The sequence below is a fragment of the Capsicum annuum genome, chromosome 8 (genome assembly GCF_002878395.1).
Source record: "Capsicum annuum cultivar UCD-10X-F1 chromosome 8, UCD10Xv1.1, whole genome shotgun sequence".
NCBI classification, from domain to species: domain Eukaryota; kingdom Viridiplantae; phylum Streptophyta; class Magnoliopsida; order Solanales; family Solanaceae; genus Capsicum; species Capsicum annuum.
In genome coordinates, this window is record NC_061118.1 from 10,161,719 (window position 1) to 10,178,409 (window position 16,691).

A 16,691-nucleotide genomic window follows, 5' to 3' on the forward strand; every position below is an offset into this window, starting at 1 on the left:
TGTAGTATGTGAATCTAGTTGAGCATGAATTTGGATCATATAGGTCCCCAACTCAAGGAAAAATTGAAGAATTTCTTATTGATTGAGTTTTGGTGAGCGTCTAAACTTGAGTCAACTTCCATTAACTCTAACCTTTTGGATATAACAAATTAGCTGGTCTAATATATATCAAATGAATGTTCTTTGAGTCCTCTTTCCAATGCCACCAGTTTTGCTTTAATCTGATATTAGGGTAAAAAGTTATGCCCTTTTATAGTAAGGTCTCAGGCCGCCTAAGGAATGAAGGCTGGGCCGACGGTCCATCAGGGCTGTGCTAGTCCATCGCGGGGTCCGTCACCCCAAAAATAGTGACTCAATTACTGGAAATAGAGCAACAATTTTGGGGATGGTTCATCGAGCCAATGACGGTCTGTCGGGCCATCCTAAAGCTCAAAAACATGATTTTTTAAAGGGTTTTTTTGGTACCTTTCTTCTTTAGAAAACCTCCCCAATGGATTTAATTACACCCTAACTCATTATTAATCAATTCCCATCAGTTGAAACATCAAAAACTTCCTTCTACACTAAAAAAATAAGATCAAATTAGGATTTTTCCCTAAGAACAAGGAATCAAGAATAAACCTTTAAGTTTAATTGGTGAGCCTCCCTTATTACGAAAGGCCTAATGTATAAGTAATTGTTATTTTATTCTATTTATTATCCGACTGGTGGTCTTGTCTCAGTTTTCAAACCAACGTTATTTTCAATCAGTAAAGATTTCGCAGACTAGTGTTAGATGTTGTTATTCTTTATGAACTTATTTTAGTGTTGAGTAGTTTGAAATAAAAGGTGACCATGATTTTGTATTATTTTATATTCCATATTTTTTATGCATATTATATGAATGCATGTATGATTGCTAGATAAAGAAAGGCGCCTGAGCCTTCACAGTTTGAGATGCTTATCGTGGCCAGGTCCTCAGCTCGGGTCCTGACAAGCTTAGTATCAGAACATGGTTCATCGTCTAGGGTATCTGTAAAATCACATCAGGTAGAGTCTTATTTATGCATGTGTAGCACGCCACACTTATAAGTAGGAGGCTGCAAGGAATTTAGTAATGTTTCTCTTTCTTCATGTTCTAGTTCATGCTATGGAGTGAAAATTTTCCTCTTTCATACATTAGTTAGAGCTATGGTGTCTTTCATGCGAAAGTAAAGTTATCCTTATTCTTTCTTTACTCTGAAGTTCTTAGATATGTCTCATTGAAGAGGTGATTCAAGTGTAGATGCTTAGAATGTAAATGATGTGGTCCTTTTCTGATTGAGTCATAAAGGATTATAAAATTGTGCAAGGACTTGAGAAGAGTCCGTTAGTGCTTCAAGGTGTATTGATTCTAGTGTAAATTATGATCCTGAATTGTGCTCTTCAGCCTAAGTTATTAAGTGTATCCAGTCCCTTTCAAAATTATTATTGTGGATATCATGCATAAGGGGAAAGATGTGTAGCAAAATGTTTGAACTATATGTGCTCCCTAGTAGTAGTGTATGTTAAAGTGTCATGAACTTTTGGTATTGAGATTGGGCCAAGAATTTGGGGATATGAAATCACAAGATTAGAAGTCAGATTAAGGAAACCTTTATGTAAGTAAATACTTTAAGTTGTGTAACCATTGATTGAGGAATAATTTGTCATTTTGTATTAATAGACTAATGTGGTAGTGATATTTGTAGATTGTAAGGTATTTGATGGAGAAAGTGTTTGGCTGAGATTATTATCTATTTAGAAATACGGAAGGAGCCTAGAGTGGATAGTTAGGGTAGTTATAGAAATCCCTTATAGGTTGGGAATGAAAATGGTTAGATTAGCTAATAAGTTATAATTATAGATTCATTGTTGTTGTGGAATTTGAAGATAGTCTAAAGGTATGCTTGGGTAAGTAAGTATGATGTAAGAAAGGGCTATACTGTAAGATTAAGGTTGACTATGTCTATTATATGACTTTAACCCCTTGACCTTCTTTTATTTAGTGGTTGTAAACTAGTACTACTTTTGAGAAGGTATGTAGTATATTTTGAGGTGTAGTAGCAATGTCATGGAGGTGATTTGGTTGAAGGTAGTATCTAAGTGAAATGAGGTATTAGGTTGAATTTCCCAATTTGATGATCTAGTATGTTATGTTGTATGCTTTATTGGTGGTAAAGGATTGATGCTAGACTATAGGGTTGAATTTTAGATACAGAATGTGGTGGTAAGAATAGTAGCTTAAGATTAATGATGCATCTTTTATGGGAATGAATTAGTAGGCTTGATATGATTTGTGAAAAAGCCTAGGTTAATGATTTATGAAAAAGTTTAAGTGGTAATTATGAGGTATAAATGTATATGAGGACTAGTGTTAAAATGATGTATAGTGGATAAGTCATTAAGTGGATAAGGGCGTAAGTATATAACAATAAGTTCCACCCCTAGTAGTATGGCATTATGTAAGATTTTATGATATTATTTATGTGATTAATGATCTAATATTGAAGTGAAGATAAGTATAGTCATGAGACTGGGAGTTGTAGGTTGACGACGATAGAGGATAGCTAAAATTAAGGGTAGAGTTCTATGAAAGCACTGTCTTTAGAGTACACTAAAAAAAGGGAAAGTTTAGCATTTATGTGTGTAGTGTTTTCCGTACCTAGTTTGTGTTTTTAGTGTTGTAGTATAGAGATGTCTAGTGAGTTGTCATACGATGTTCGTTAGAGTTGAATTGAGGAAATATTGGTAGGCAATATGAGCCTTGGGTATAGTTTTACAAATTTTCTTAAGTTGTAAGTTATGTGATTAGAGGTGTAATACAAGTATTCTAAGGAGTTGAAGATAGAGTGTTAAGTGTTTAGAAGCATGGATGTCCATGCCCATAATGATGTTAGTCATAAATTGATGATTTTGAGGTTAGGGGAAGTTATAATTAGTATCCCTGAGGGGGGAGATGGTGAGTAAGGTAGTTTCCAAATTTTCTCATTGTGGAATGTTAGAGAAGAGTCATGATAAACCTACTCCTATTCAAGGATGTTCCTCCTACTTAAGTTTAAGAGTTCATTCTACCAATGTCTAATGTATTCAAGTCTCGCCGATGTCTAAGGTTTGAGTTCTCTATATGAGACATGTTATGTTCAGACGTCCAAACAAGAAAAAATAATATCCCTCAGTGACCCAATACTCCATGTATCCAAGCCATATGTTATTTTGCTCATGATCCAAACCTATGTCTCACCGCATGCTTGGTCTTAAGAAAATATGTTTCTGTATGTTACTGAATTATTTTATGCCAGAATTAGCTAAAGCGATAAAGTTGTGCAAACTTATTACTATTTCAGCTTTGAAAATGAGAAGCAATAGCTGCAAGTATTAATTTTTTTCTTAAGCATTCACTTTATGAATTTGGCCGTTATGTTATACAAATAATGAGATATGTGGACCCATGTTTCTCACCGTAGTCTATGTTAAGAAATCATGTTGTGTTGTGGTTATGCCGAACGACTCTTTACTTATGATCCAAACACTTGATATCTGAAGCACTCCATGTCTATTCTATCGTCATATCCCTCCTTCAGTAGTTCAATAAGTATAACCTATGGTCTGACAAGTTTTACTTCCATTCTTGATGATTGTGCTCGAGTCCCTCAATGATCCTCCGTATGTTAGTGTGATGGTGGTTGTGGAAGTGGAGTAATATGTTAGGAAGGGACGTAAATGTCTTGACGGTGAAAATCTTAAAGTGGTTTCTTGAGATAAGGTTGAAAGAGAAGAGGGAAGGAGGAGACAAATTCTCGTTATGTGAAATAGTTAGGAGGGAACTATAAGGAGAGAATCGTTCTGAGAATGATTGAATTTGCTGGTCCTAGTGGAGAGATCCACGAAGTGGGGTGTAGTAATGATAGGCTTGAATTTTGTGTTTGGTGAAGAAATAAACCAATGTTCCATGTTGTTAGTGTTCTTTGAATTAAGACTTGAGGTTTTTGGATTATAATGATGAGGATAGGTGATTTCTTAGTATGATGTAGAGTGTAGGGTCCATGGTTTAAGTTAGCACCTATTTCCTTCGAATTGGGCTTCAACATGGAAGTATTATCCAGTGGGAAATAAATTATTTTAGTTAGGTGTGTTATGGGAGAATTGTAAGTTGGAAATGACAAAGTATGTTGATTAATGTTGGGGCTTAGATGAATAATGTCTCTAAATTTAAGGTCCATTCGTTGTATCTTTAAAATCGAGAATGCTTCTACATCCTGTCTCCCGCAAAATCTCATTTCATGATTAGTATCAATGTAAATAGGGCCTATGATCACCGAATAAACTCATGACTTATGTTGTGATGATAATTATTCATAGAACTTATGTGCAAGGTCATCCCTACGTAAAGTTTCACTACCTCATGCTTCGTGCTTACCTGTTACACTAGGGGTTATCATGAAGCTCTTTTGATGCCTTTGCATATTTGTGCAGAAAAAATGATCATTTTGAGGTTATTTTACTTATTTCATACCTTTAGAGCTTCAACAAGTCCCTACCTATTATTCGGGGATGAATGATCCCAAGGGGGAGATAATGTAAGACCCGGCATTTCGGGCTAGAAAATAAATTATCATTCCTATGAGTAAAGGTTCCAAAAGCCATAATCTGATGTTAATTTAGTGTGTTAATCAATTATGTAGTGTGGTAATCTAGTTGAGCATGAATTGAGATCATATAGGTCCCCTAACTCAAGGACAAGTTGAAAGCTTTCCTATCGATTGAGTTTTGTTGAGCATCTAAACTTAGGTTAATTTTTATCGACCATAATATTTTTGTACACAACTAATTAGAGAGTCTACTATATATAAAATTAAAGGTCCTGGAATCCTCTTTCCAACGCCACCGGTTTTACCTTAATTCGATATCGGGGTAAAAAGTTATGCCCATTTTATAGTAAGGTCTCAGGCTGCCTAAGGAGCGACGGCCAGGCTGATGATCCTTCGGGCCAGTGATGGTCTATCGCAGGGCCCGTCATACCAAAAATAGTGACTCAGTCACTGGAAATGTAGCGATAGTTCTGGGGACGGTTATTTTGGCCCGTGGCAGTCCATCGGGCCATCCATCGGCCATCCCGAAGAACAAAAATGTTAATTTTTTAGTGGATTGTTTTGGTACTTTTCCTCTTCAGAAAACCTCCCCAATGGATTTAATTACACCTTAACACATTATTAATCAATTCCCATCAATTGAAACATCAAAAGCTTCCTTCTTCACTCTCAAAATAATATTAAATTAGGACTTTTCTACAAGAACAAGGAATCAAGAATCAACCTTTTAAGTTCAGATTTTTCAAGGAACAAATCAAGATTCGAGTTCTACTCTTTAAACCTTGTAATCTAAGGTACACGGGATTTTCCTAAACTGCATGGGAATGATTTAAAACTTTTATAGTAATGTTTTAAATGTTGAGAAATCATATGTTTGTGAACGGATTCGAATTACATCAAGAAGTGTGCATTGTGAACGTTTTGGTCTTGAGGCCTTCCATAAATCTTGAATTTTTAGTCGTGTACTTGTATATATCTGTTTTCAGTTTTGAAATATGAATTAAAAGCATGAACAAAGAATTTCCCTCTCTTATTGTGTTATATTCTTGATTTACAAGTTATGGGTTACTAAATCTCATGACCTAAAGCATGAACCAAGGGTTTTACTATTGTTTATAAACTACTCGATTTCATTTTGAAACGCATGATATAAATGTCTTTAATATTATTTATTGAATTGGTTTTGGTGATGACATGAAGAGAGGGCATTTTCTTAATTGCATAAACAAAAGTGATAATTTAAAGAGTTGCATTGTTTGCTACAAAATACTTGACCACCACATGTTTGTTGAAATGTTAAGATGAGAGAATCTTTCATAATTTGACATAAGTTTTGAAATACGAATTTTCTTTAACTATTTGAATGATATGGTGGTCAAAAATTTATGTTTTGAATGAAGAGACTGAAACATGATATTTTATGGCTTAGAAGATACGACTTGCAAGTCTTGGTATGATAGTACCAAAATAGATGAATGCCATAGCAGATTTAGAATAGATTAAAATACAAATTTTAGTCAGATTTTCAGAATTTGATTTCATAAAGATGCATGTTTAGAACAGACTAAAAATGGGCTTAACGAGAGTTAGATGGTTACCCGAAGAAGGCGTTTGAGTGTGAGGGCTCATCGCTGGAAACCATAGTTGTTGATACGGGTATTATCCTTAAAAGAAAATAATGTGGACGTCATGTAAGGGTGATGCCATGGTATACTTGTAAAGAGGTGTACCAAACTATTTGGAACTGCAACCCTTGCGACAAACTTGGGTTGAGGGCTTATCTATCGAGTCAAGGGCGGATTCTATATAGCTCATGGAATATTAGACTTGTAGGGTGTACCACCTAGCTCAGAAGTAAGATAAAGCGTGGTTCGTGGATTCAAATAATATTTCAAAGTCTTTAAAGTGTACCCATGTGTTTTCATATATTATATGTAAAATGTTGTATTAATTGCTCTCACTTATGATATATTTAAATACATTATTTTGGATTTCTCTACATACCATTTTATCTATATTCACCGTCTATATTTCAGGATTATGACACAGTCCCGAGGTCCCGTTAAGCAATAGATTGGGTTGTCCAAAGTTTACAGTTGGTAAGCTTCCCTTATTTTGGAAGGCCTAATGTATAAGTCATTGTTATTTTATTTTTATTTATGCTCTGACTAAGGGCCTTGTCCCAGGCTTCAGACAGAGGTTATTTTCAGTTATTAGAGATTTCGTAGACTAGTGTTAGATGTTGTTGTTCTTTCTGAAATCATTTTAGTGTTGATCAATTTGAAATAAAAGTTGACCATGATTTCGTATTATTTTATATTTCATTTTTTCCTACATATTATATGAATGTGTGTATGATTTCCAGATAGAGAAGGACGCTTGGGCCTTCACGGTTTGGGAAGCCCATCGTGGCTAGGGCCTCAGCTCGGGTCGTGATAGCCATGTTCAATCTTAGGATAGTATCAGTCATGTCATGATCAGTAGTACTCTTGGTCAGTTACAAAACTCAGGAAAAACTCAATAGACTCAGTATCAGTTCAGTCCAATTCAATATTCAGTTCAGACCTCAATAAATTCAGTTAATTAACAGAATTTAATTATTTTCCACCAGTCAACAGAAATCAGTGAACTTAGTTCAGTTCAGTTAGATAGTGTAATAAGTAACAGTTAGTCAAACCTTGTATGAACTAGGAATAAGTTCATTGTCTATTTAGTTAGGAGTAGGATTTAGCCCTGAACGAACCCAGGGATAGGGGCATTCCTTCCAGCAGAGGGTTTAACCCTTAGTAGCAATCCTTGCATTACTGAACTACGTAGCCAGTGTAGGTTGAGATATCTTTTTGCAAAATTAGGGTTGATAAATCTCGTACGAGTTTTTCTGCTAGCAAGGGTTAATGAAAGAGCTTCCTATTAGAAAGGGTTAAGTCACAGCTTGTCTTTACCCGTTGCAAAATACTAACACACCTCTAACTGGGGTACAGGTTGGACCACTATCTATTCAGAAAGGGGCATGTTAGTTAGATGATTACCTCCCACAGTCTCAGTTTCAGCTCTAGTCTCAAAATAGAACTCCATTTAGTTCTACAGATTCAGGATTGTCAAATATAGTCACTCAGCTCAGAATAAAACTTAGTATAGTTCCACGGGATTAAGACAATCAAATACAGTCACTCAGTTATTAGCATACAGTATTAGTAAACTCAGATATCAGTAAATAGGTAATTCAGAACTCAGTATACAGTGTTATCACGACCTCATATTACAGTATATGTATTCATGCATGTACTCCAATTCAGTTATATTATTGTCATTCAGTCATTATTTTTCATGCATATGAACCCATGAATTTCAGCCTACCTCACTTTGCATACTAGTACATTCAAAATACTGACGCATAACTTTTTGCGTGCAATGATGTTTTATATCATAGGTTCAGATGCGCGGGCTCCTAATCATTCTTAGCAGTTCAGATATTCAGCTGACAGAGTTAGTGGTGAGTCCTCTTAGTTTGAGGAAATGGTGATTATTTCAGTAGTTCAACTTATCTCAATAGTTCGGAGTTAGTTGGGGACTTGTCCCATCAACTCCATATTTCACACAGTTTAGAGGCTTTTTCAGACTAGAGTATTTTCAAACAAATGTACCAGATTTGGTATTTGTTATACCATATTTATTTTTATTATAGTATTGAACCTTATGAGATGTGTTCCACATATTATAGTACTAATATTCAGTTATTGCAGTAAGTACTAGTCATGGGTTTGCTTGTGGTCCTTCAGGATTATGAGCATCGTATAGTGTTCGGAGTAAAGACTCTAGGCATTACAAATAGAGATAGGTTGGGTATCTAGAAGGAAATCTATTTCAAAGTCAATTTCCCTTTCCGGAGGAACTCTGGAAAGATCTTAAGGGAACACATCTCAAAATTATCTTACTACTGAAACAGACTCAAGGCTAGGAGCTCATAATTTGAGTCCCTAACTCTAACAAGATGGTAGGCATACCCCTTAGATATTATCTTTCTGGCTTTAAGATATTAAATATTTTACCCTAAAGAACTGAAGTACTACCCCTCCGTTTATTGACTAGTTCATTAGGAAACTAAAGCTGAAAGACTCTATTTCTCCAATGAACTAACGCATAACATAAGTTGCGCCAATCTATGGTAAGAATGACATCGAAATCATTTATGTCTAACTCCACTAGATAAAATGAGGTGATCTTTTAGATACTGTGATTGGGAAATTTCTATATACCCGTCTAGCTATAATAAATTTACCCACTGGTGTAGACACTAAGAAAAGCATTTTGATACTGACATGAAAATTGATGGTAATTCAAGGGGTCGTAAAAATAGCGAAGATCTGGGGTCTAATAAAACATAAACATGAAGATGGAAAACTAGTAACGTACCTGTAACCACATAAAGAGAACTTTCATGATCATTCCAAGTCTGGAGAGCATACAATCTATTCTAGCGCCCTGCTGGGTTAGGCAACCGACTGGAGCTAAAGGATGATTGGACTGACCCTGTTGACTAATCCTTGGGAAATCATTATCCTATGGCCTCGCTTTCCATATTAAAAATACACATCACTACTATCCCTATACTGACCCTAATTATTCCTTCAACATCTCTAGCAAAGCAGTTAATGCGACCTCTGTTCACACTGCTTGGGACTTAGAGCGTGGTGCTCCATCCTGAATGTCTTTCTTAAACTTAGGCACTGGCACAATAGCTGAAGATGGAGCTAGGGATGAAAGTTTCTGATAGAACTGAGAATGGTTACCGCCTTTTGACCTTGGATAAGAAAAGTTAAAACTACTTATTCTAGCCTTTTTATTCTCTCTCTCTCTTGTTACTCTTTTCCTTTTCAATCTACTAAGAATGAACCATAAGTGTAGATGGGTTCATCTTCTTAATCAACATGGTGGTCCTACACTTCTTATCCACACGATCAGTTATACAAGATACAAACTTACTTATTCTAGACCTGTTATCTGCCACTATAGTAAGAGCATACCTTGCCAAATGAGTTAACTTAAGTACTCCTTCACTCTCATATTACCCTTATTCAAATTGATGAACTCCTGAACCTTAGCTTCCCTCAACTTTAGGAGAAAGAACCTATCTAAGAAAGTTGTGTCAAACTCTTCCTACTCAACAGGCCCTGCATCAATACCTCATTCCTCCTTACACTTCTTAAACCAAGTGTGATCTATATCCTGCAAATGAAATACAACTAACTCTATACTCTCACTCAAACTGACACCCATAATAATATCTATCACTTTCTGTATCATGTCTAGAAAATCCTATAGATCCTCCTAAGACTTGGATCCAGAAAAATGAGGGGGATTCATCTGAGTGAAATCTTAAATCTTGACTGCAGTTGTATTCTCCACTGGATTGGTTGGAGCAATATCTTGATTGTTGTTCTGAGCAGCTATTGAGTGGTCTAAGGTAGTCAAAGTAGCCCTAAATTCAGCATGCGAGAATGCTCATTCAAGGGATCTTCCTGAACAAGCAGTGGTGTAGGTTGATCCCTGTTTCTTCTTCTGTTTTATTTTTTGGGATACATTATCTATAAATGGAACAAAAGATGAGTTATAAAAAGGAATTTCATTTAGTTCATGCTCTTTCGCATGACAAAAATAATGAAACAAGGGAAACTTTCCTAAAAATACATCATAGTCTATTGTCCATAAGTGTGGCATGCTTAACACCCATGATAAGACTCTACTCAAAGCGGCTTTCAAATACCCTAGATTTTAAAACCTTAGTCTCTGCTACCAAGTTTTGTCATGACCCGAGCTACCCCCTAGTCATGACGGTGGTGCTTACAGTCACAAATGAGCATAAGCTAACCCATGAGTTGGGACCTGCTGTGAGTACTGAGTAATATAGTAATATAATACATGAGAGGAAAATACACCGGTAAGATACTATGAAACTGAATACTGGAAATACGTATCAAAATATGTTTGAAACATTTGACAAAATACTAAAAACAAAGCTGACTATCTGAATCAACAGGTAATACTGAAATAACTAACTGTCTAACTGAGTCTGAAAGTCTCCAAACATAATAAGGAGTTGATGGGATAAACCCCAACTAACTCCGATTGACTGAACATAAGGAAGTACTGAAATAACTAAAATAAACATACCATGTCCTCGAAGGATAAGGACTCACCACTACTGCTACTGAGAAACACCGAGCTATCTAAGAACGGTCAAGAAATTGGGCATCCAAACCTATGTTATAAGACAACATTGAGTAAAGAAAATATGCGGTCGGTACTTTGAATGTACTGGTATATGAGATGACGACTTGCTAAAAAACATGAAATAACTGAGCATCAATGCATGTACATGTAATATCTAAGAATGCAAGACCAAGAATAAATATTCTACTGAAATATTCTAAAATCTGAAAGACTAAAATCTGTATAGCTGAATGATTAAAAATCTGTAGACTTTGTAAAGCAAAACTGAACTGGGATATACTGTAATACTGACTAAAATTATGGGAGGTATCATGTAACCGACATGCCCTAATCTGAACTAATCAGGGTCCAACCTATAACCCCAATTAGAAGGGTTTCCGTACCATTCCACGGGTACTAACACATGGCTAACGATGTGGATCCACAAGGTAGATGTCCGGAAGGAGTAGGGAGTCACCATCTGTTGGCAGGTGCTTTCATGAGATATGTGTCAACCCTTAACTGGTAGGAAGATATCTCAAAGCTACGCCGGCTAAGTAGTTCTGGAACTCAGAGACTGCTACTAAAGGTCACACCCTCTACTGGCAGGTGAGCCCCCATCCCTGGGTTCGCACGATGCTAAATCCTACTCCCACTTGAATTGACACTAGTACTATACTGAACTAAATTCAACTAAACATAACAACCAATATTTCTCATCATGAATATGACAATTGAGTAAAGGGCAATATTCATGGTTTAACTAAAATCATTACTTGAGAGGTCTAAAATTGTGTAAAACACGTCGGTATTGTGTTTTTCTAACCCACCAAAATTTAATCATCATACAATACAATATAAAGGCTTAAAACTGTAGTATAAAATCATTGTTCAAAGACTCAAAATATATACATTTCATCAAATATGTGAGAGTCATAAAATTGAACATAAGAATGTGTTAAGTATGAGGAAAAACCATATAATTACATGGCTAAATTTACAATTCAATGTTATAACTTGAAATTCACTCTGATATTGATATGAGAAATTGGAACTTGAACCATGAGATAACTTGACTTTTCATCGAACCATACATTGACAGGAATTGAGTTCAATTACCAAGGAAAGACATGAAATTAATCCATCTTGAACATACAAAAACTCTATAATAAGAGAAAAGTCCATACTTTAGTTGAAAAGAAGATTTTTGAACTCCATGGGTAAAAGAGACCCATGGATGAACATCCCACATTCCTTAATAACTATAATCCTGAAGATTGCTTGAATTTAGAATCTTGGACTCTTGATTTCTTAAGAATGAAGCTTGTGTTTGTTCTTGGGGATGGATGAGGGATTCTTGAGAGCTATTTGGGGTGAAAGGTGTAAATAATGCCATTTTAGAAGTACCAATTCATGTTAAGGTCGAAATAGGATGAGGGAAATGACTCGAATGCCCCTTCGGCACTTAAACTATAACACTATGTGGGACAGAGCCATGTGTTACACCTCTCTCTCTATGCGAGAAAGTAATATATGGTGCAGCTTACCCTAGGGGAGAAAACCATGCATCACGAAGCTCCTCACCATGGGAGAGAGCAATGCGTCACGACCTTATTCGTTGCTTTGCTATTTTGGTTGTCCAAACACGAGACGATTCTTGTTTGAAAAATCCCAAAACTTACCCGATATATACTTTTAATTTCCTTAAATGTAAATCAACTTAAAAACCAATATTTTAGGGTCGGGATGGACAAACTAAAATCACTACAAGAAAAACAGCCTCTGGGGAAGGGAATTCTCATCCCTAAAAGTTCAATTCTTGTCGCAATGATCTTTTAGGATGAGAAAATGCTGGTCGTGGCTCGTCCTTATAGCCTCCTTCACTAAAGGTCTTTTGAGATGAGGTACTCTAGCTTGTCATTAAATGTCATTATAGATGGTAACATATTTGATCGCAAAAACACTTTTAGAGACTGTATATCTTATCCCTAATAGATGTTTTTCATTTTTAAAAAGTAGTTATTTTCTGATCGCTAAATGTTTTTAGCGATGAGTAACTACCTTGTCCTAAATTAATCTATCACGATGAGCATCTAACTCATCCTAGATTAATCTTTAGAGAAGAGTGATTGCCTCATCCTAAATTAATCTTTAGAGTCGAACAACTCACTTTTCCTCAGTTAACCTTTCAGGATAAACAATCTAACTCATCCTAGATTGCTACCAAAATAATAAAATTTATATATTTCATTGCTAAATATAAAATTCCTTCTGAAAATGTCAAAGGATGGTAAATATAGTTTTAATATTTGATAAATAGAAACAACTCAACCAATTAATATCCCGAGATAGCATATGATGTCAATAGTTTCAATATTTGCTAAACTACAAAAACTTAACCAATTAACATCTCGAGCTATATGATGTCAATAGTTTTAATATTTGCTAAATAAAAAAAACCCTAACCAATGAACATCCCGAGCTAGAATTTGATGTCAAGTTTACATAATGTTCTTAGCAAAATAATAATGAGCCCGTGCATTCTCTGAACTTGCATCTTCACTTGTAACTTTAATCTTCAGAAATCTGTAAGAATAAAATTTTAGAAAGAAAATTAATAACTATTGATATATAATTTAATATACATAAGAAGCAAAGAATTAATAAGAGTCTATATGTGCATACATTGAGATTGGGTAATACTCTTAAGTCTTAGCCTGAGAATTAATAAGAAATATGCAAAAAAATGTCTTAACAATGCAGAAATAAATGCAAATGTAGTCCTAGCTTGTATAAATACATTGTAGAAAGAGGGACAGAAGTCTATCTAACCACTAAAAGGCATCTACAAAGATGGCAACTGCACTGACTGGAGAAGATGGCATTACCAAGCTTATTTTGAGCTACCGGGATGTAAGATATAAATATTCAAATTTCTAGTACGTTTTTGTAAACCATCTGATAGAGCCCAGGTAACCAAGCAGGAGATAAAGTGAATAATTCGAGGACGAGTTTTCAAAAGACTCACTAGCAGATTCACTACTGTAATTGACTAAAATAATAGACCTATTTGATAATAGTGGATCTCCGATCAGATAACTATCTGCTCAAAGGGACAATAAGTTGCTTTAGAAGTCCACGAAAACAAGGAAAATCAATTGCACATTCATCTTAACATTGATATTTATGTGATACTCATATTGTGGATATGTTGGGACTAAAAAACACAATAGTCATCCTATATAAAATTAATGATACCACAATAATTTAAAGATACAAGAGGGCTTCCATGTTCAGTAGCAGCCATACACTACTAGGATTGGGACATTAATTTCATTTTACCATTCATAAAATCTATAAAGGAAACTTACTTGTAATGGAGAAATAGATGCCAAGAATACTGCCTCAATGGCCTTCTTAGCATACTCTGAAGGAAGTTCTGTAACAACCATACTGTAAAAGATAGGACCAGTGTGTTTATTTTACAGGGTGGGTGGTAAGAATAAGGATTTAACAAGATAAAAAACCTACCTTCATATAGAGATTTAACTAGGAATGCTTGTATAGTGGATACAGGACAGCAAGAAGGATAAGGATGATGACATTCATTTCTGTCTCCAATAATTTGAGAAAGTCAACCATTTCTCTAGGATTACAGTATTAGTATGTACCTCAACTAGCTTTATATAGAGAATTTTCAACATAGGTTCACCTCTTAAAACCAATACTGCATCAAGTAAGACATCTGCAACAGCTGACATATGGAAACATCACAGAGTAAATTAGCATGGTGGAAAAAGAATCTCTTACATTTCTTCTCAACATAAGAGTCGATGCACATTCATGATTTATTTTCCAAAATTTTAAGACAACACGGTAATAAAAAAAGTGAAATCGAGGAAATAAATGATGAAGTAATTAGATGGTACAGATTGAGCTAGAAACTTGATGAGTATAAATAATAAGGTACATAGATGGTACAGATTGATCTAGAAAGTTGACACGTATCAATGAGTTAAGATACTAGCTCTTTGAGAATATGCTATGTCCTTCTAGTGTAAGAGAATTAACGAGTTAAATTTATGATTATAAATGCAAATTAAATCATTATCGTCCCTGATATGAACAGGATTTCTCGTTCTCTAAATAAAAAAAAGCCAACATGATGTAAATTTCTAGAGAAATAATTCAAACCAAAAATTTTGGTGGCCTGCATTAAAACAACAAAGGCATTAAGCACAATGGAGAAGATTTTTTATGGTGATTACACTAGCAAGGGGCACACATGAGATATTTTGTTGAAGTTTAAGATATTAAGAGAATTGTCTTCACTAGTTCCAGATCATGGTAGTATTGGCAAGACAGGGGCATTAAGCATAGTCCATTACTTTTGCTTCTATATTTTAATTTTTTTAGTACTTTTTCTAAAGAACACAGTGATAAGGTCAACAACAACAACCACAACAACATACCCAGTATATTCCCACCAGGTGGAGACTGAGGAGGTATAACCAAATTCTAGTACGCACACCATTAAGAAATTGGCATATATGTATCTAGCAATTGCCCTGGATAACAATGTCTTGCTCATTCCAGGAGGTCCATAGAGAAGAAAACCCTAAGATAGATTCCTCGATTACCTCAGAAGTAATATTACAAGAAAAAAATTTCTATCCATGCCAATAAATATTAAAGAATGCAGAAAATTATATTGAATAATTTACTTATGAAGGCTCAATCCTCAGGAGGAAATGCTCGGGGTTCATTAGAGGTAACTTTATGGATTCTCTAAGCTCCCTGATCTGATCTGACAGTCCACCCATAATAGAGTAACTAATGTTGCAATGATCTTCATGAAATATATTGTATATAATACGATCAACTTGCCATTAATTTCTCATGGTAAGAAAATTGGGGATGAACATATATAATAATTCTAAATGTAGGCCTAGACACTTAAAACTTGCAAGAAAAATAGTGATTACTAATTTAATGGGGAATTGCCCGTATGATTGTAAGAGTTGTCATGTCGAGAACCACTTTTGTGCCTGAAGTTAGTTTTTCCTTGTCCACTTTAATGTGGCAGCCAACCACTTACCTTGAACCTCTGCTAACTTTTACTAACACTGAAAAGGTAATGGAAGGTCTAAGTAAATTTTTTCATGTAAAATAAAAAAATAAACACTTTGTGATCAATAATGCATTTCTAAGACTAAAAAAGTAAATGAATATTAGTCAGTATAAAGGGTACTTACAACACTCATTAACTAGAGGTTGGAGCACATCTCCTATGATTTGTCCAACACTCTGAAGTGACTTCAGATCATCTTCTGTTTTAGCATATTCCTTTTTGGTAGCCCGCAAGTTCTCTCTCACTGAGGAGAATAACCTTACAATCAATGGAATAAATATAATAATAAAATATTAAAAAATATGAATATTATGAAGGCATAATAGTGAAGGAACAAAATTTAACAAATGGAAACACCAAATAATCCTATTGATTATCAGAAAAGGAATTTACTGTCCAACAATTAAAAATTACAGGCAACTAAGAAAAGATATGAAGCAATAACATCTTTTATACCCAATCTTTTATGGAACATTCTTACAGTAGGCCACCATGCTTTATGCCCCAAACCTAGAAGACCCACACAAACATTTAATTTCCAAAATTATATATATATATATATATATATATATATATATAAATATATAGACACACATGCACACACATATACAAACACAAACAACATGTATAAGCATATGTAATAGATCCTTATACCAATCATAGAGGGCGTTTTAGTGCACCGGGATGCCCTTGCCCTAAATCTGTGCCATCACAAGTGCAACACATAACACCAATAGATCCTTATACCAACCAATGACACT

At 35.0% G+C, this 16,691-nt stretch overlaps 1 long non-coding RNA gene across 2 annotated transcripts; it reads right to left on the bottom strand.

Annotated features, from left to right (window-relative positions):
• Positions 1-13,126: 13,126 nt before the first annotated feature.
• LOC107879610 lies at positions 13,127-16,387 on the bottom strand. Of its 2 annotated transcripts, XR_007043851.1 has the most exons (5): positions 16,055-16,387; positions 14,512-14,553; positions 14,331-14,410; positions 14,171-14,252; positions 13,127-13,385 (listed from the first exon to the last, which is right to left on the bottom strand). It is a non-coding gene; the product is annotated as an uncharacterized LOC107879610 (long non-coding RNA). The 2 variants fall into 2 exon arrangements; XR_001677008.2 differs by having other exon boundaries at positions 14,331-14,553; positions 16,055-16,386.
• Between the last annotated feature and the right edge of the window lie 304 nt (positions 16,388-16,691).